We start from the raw sequence: 3686 nt of genomic DNA, 5'->3' as shown, positions 1-3686 counted from the left end.
TTTAACTGTTTAGATTTTATTTGGGAATTAACAGAAAGGAAAGTCTTGCAATGAAATAAGCTAATGATTAAAGGTGTTATAATTTAAACTGGAGTTTCTAAACCACTCTAAAGACTTACTTGCCTCTTAGCTAATGTTATAACTGTATCATATTACTTAGGTTCAAGTTCTTTCTTCAAAGAGTCATCAGAATAACATGGATTGAAGAGACTTTCGAACATTTGCCATCTCTTGCTGCTGAGTTTCCATCACAATTTTTTTTTGCAACATAGCCATTTCTTTTCTAAGTTCATTTTGTGCACCTGTAAGGAGACTATCATGTTCCTTCGCCAAGTCTTCCATACTCTTTATGAATGCTCATATAACTGTCTAATTGTTTTCAATCTTTGGCTCTGAACAATTCTCGATTGTTGGAAAACCTTTTGTTGCTGCCGAAACATATTAATTAGTTTTTCCTCTTGTTCCTCAGCTTTCTGTACATCTACATCTTTGTAGATGTAGATCTTTGTAGACTTTGCTGAAACAAAGTCATAAACTGCTGAGAATATTCTTGTTTAAGCTTCTGCCTTTGCTCTTGTTGTGTTTTCCAAACGTTCAATTTTCTGGTTGCTAGTTTTGAGAGAAGCTTTGGTATACATTTCTAGTCTTTTTCTCTTAGCAAGAAGAGCCTTGTTAATGTCAGCTCCAAATATTTCCAGCATATTCTGTACTTCACCCCCAACATCTTCAACTGTTCCTGCAGAAGGCCTCTTCTTCCCATGTTTATGGGTTACTGGAGTCTTTCCTTTTGTAACATCTTCCTCTGAACCACTCAGATCTTTTTTATCTTCTTTCTCAAAGTCATAGCCTTTTAGAATCTGATTCTCTGCTGATGACTTCCCAGATTTCCCAAAATGCTTTCTTTCAGGGGGCACCATATTTAGATGTTTCCTGAGCTATCCACTTCGCTGCCGCAATGCTACTCTTCCTTTGAATTTTAATAGACCTTTTTAAATAACAGAATTTCTTTTATTTTCTTAATGTAAGTGTATTGCCTTCTTTATTCAAGAAAGATGTTCGTGAATTGGATTCCTCATTAACATTGTTTCCTATGTGCCTAATACTGTTTTAATCTATTTTTAATCATTAATCTGTACAACAATACTATGAAGCAAGGACCATTACTATCCTTGAGGAAACAGGTATCAAAAGGTTAATGATTTGCCCATAGTTACACAGCTGGTAACTATCAACACCAAGATTTGAGCCCAGGTAGCCTGGATCTTAAGGCTCTCACTATTATTATCACTGGAAGAAAAATTATTCATTCAAAAATGTTTCTTGTTCCTGTACTGCCTGCCAGGCAATGTACTAGGCACTGGGAATACGACTTTGATGGAAAAATATTCATGCCTTAAAGTTGCTTGTAATCTAGTAGTTGAGGTAGGCAATTAGACAGGCAGCCACAGTGACATTTGAAAAATTCAAAGATGGAGGAGGCCCTGGAATCCACGAGTGCACATAGGAAGGCATATAACTAGACTAGGATTAATTGCACCATGATTAGGCATAGGCCTTGGAGCCAGGCTACCTGCATTTTAGTTCCATACATACCGCTAAAGACATATGACTTTAGCACAAACATGCTCAATTTCCTCCTCTAAAATGGGGTTAATATTGGTGTCCAAATCATGAAGTTGTTGTGAGAATTAAATGTGACAGCCATGTAAATTATGAGGCACATAGTGAGTACTGAATATGCATTGACATACAATAACAATTCAATGTCATTTAAATGGAGATCTGAAGATCATCTAAACATGAGCCATATGAACAGAAGGAATCATCCAGGCCTGTTCAACCCAACAAAGTCTTGTGTTGTTAATACCCTTTTGACATGCTAAGAGCCTCCCTCACTAGACACACATGCAGGACCTAAGCCCAGAAAAAAATTAAATTATTAGTCTGCAGCAGAGCTATCATATACTCGTCTGCCAACTGTTGACAAAGTAAAATAAGAATGAAAATTAATTTGTTTTCATATAGATTTTTCTTTTATTTATTTCACTGGTTTTGCTTCTTTTTTCCCCCTCTAAGGATGTTTTTGTGTGAAACTTTTGCTGTTTATTGATTTAGAGAAACAGAACACAATACATTTTGTAATTCTAAGAGTCACAAGCACAGCCTTGAGGGTGCTACAGCAATCTTCTTTTTCCTCCCACCTCTCTTTTCTCCAACGTCTATTTATTCCATAATGCCATTTGGTTTAAAGTTTAAATCTCAAACTCGCTGAAAAAATTATCTAGTTTTTTAATATGCCCTAGAGAAAACTCCTGCAGAACATTTTTCTTGTTTTGATACAGTCATTGGTTTGGGATTTTAAAAACTCAATTTCTACTGTGGTAGTACTGTGTGATTCCCGGAGCAAACACTGTTCTGCTCATCTGGGTGAAAAGAGAAATAAAACCTGAATATTTCAATGACAACCTCATGACATTATTTGACTCTTACTGATGCCTAATAATGTAGCAGTCTTTATATATCAAGCAGAAGTTGGTATAGCACTTTTCTGGTAGATTTATGTCATCTGGACTGATAGATTGGTAAAATAAAACCTGGGAAGTAAAGAATGAGTGCTATTCACAGATGAAATAAATGTAATTGTCAACTAATGGAAGTTCTCCAAGCAGGAACTTTGTCATGTCTAATCCCAGGTAAAGTGGGCCCCAGGCTAACTGAAGTTAAGGGATTTTATGTTTTTGGTGTCTTTTCCTCTCTTCTGGCCTTCTTATTTTTCTGCATTTCAATTAAAATGGATCTTATTTGTTCCTGTCAACCCCTGTTTAAATTATCATCTGTTAACTACTGCAAAATTTATTGATTGATGGTGATGGGTGTGGGAGGCAAATTAGTTAGCTACTGACAGCACTTGCATTTAGTAGAGGATCAAAACTCCCCAAGACCCCTGCAAATTACACTGTAAAAATTGCAGCTTCAAAGATGACAGAGTTGATATTCTGGAGCAGGGGTCCCTGCCCAGCTTCCTATTCGAGTTCCTATTCAACCTTTCTTGGCTGGTTCATAACACTGCATCTGGCGTTAGTTTAATTCAGGAAGTACAGAACTCTCTGAGAAAAAGCGGCTCATGAGATTATCCCAAAGATGAACATGTTGAGAAGAAAGCATAGAATTATTTGATATATAAATGGGAATTATTCGTTCAACAAAGATTTATTGTGTAAATAATACACACAGAACAGACAAAAATCCCTGGCCATAAGCAGCTCACATTCTTGTAATACAGTGAATGGTTGGGTGAGATAATTCCATGTAGAAAAGCACAAAGAATCTGTTGAATTTTTGCTTGAATTTCACCTTTTCCAGAGAAATAGACATGTATACATATAAGTGGGTTCAAATTGTCGTTGCAGAATAATTTCTATAATGAAAAATTGGAAACAATCTAAATATCCATCGATAAGGAAATAGTATTATAGTGGGTATGATTTTTGCAAGCCAGAAACCCAGATATGAAAACAATATTGATAACATTCTTTATTTTTCTATAAATCAAGGTAAAGATTATATGTTGAGCTTCCATTTGATTTGATGGCAGAAAATTTAATCTGGTTACTTCCAGGTATCAGTTCAGGCCTTCTTCCTCTTTCCTTTCCCCTGTGATATCATGTAAATTCCTAGGTGCTAAG

General features: G+C 35.8%; 1 pseudogene; it reads right to left on the bottom strand.

The window, feature by feature from the left end:
* Positions 1-164: 164 nt before the first annotated feature.
* Positions 165-917, bottom strand: LOC105809762 (annotated as a pseudogene).
* Positions 918-3686: the final 2769 nt, after the last annotated feature.

The sequence above is a fragment of the Propithecus coquereli genome, unplaced genomic scaffold, assembly GCF_000956105.1.
Source record: "Propithecus coquereli isolate 6110/MARCELLA unplaced genomic scaffold, Pcoq_1.0 Scaffold2, whole genome shotgun sequence".
Classification (NCBI taxonomy): Eukaryota; Metazoa; Chordata; class Mammalia; order Primates; family Indriidae; genus Propithecus; species Propithecus coquereli.
Note: the sequence above shows the minus strand (reverse complement) of the source record. Positions and strands in the feature narration are given on the sequence as shown.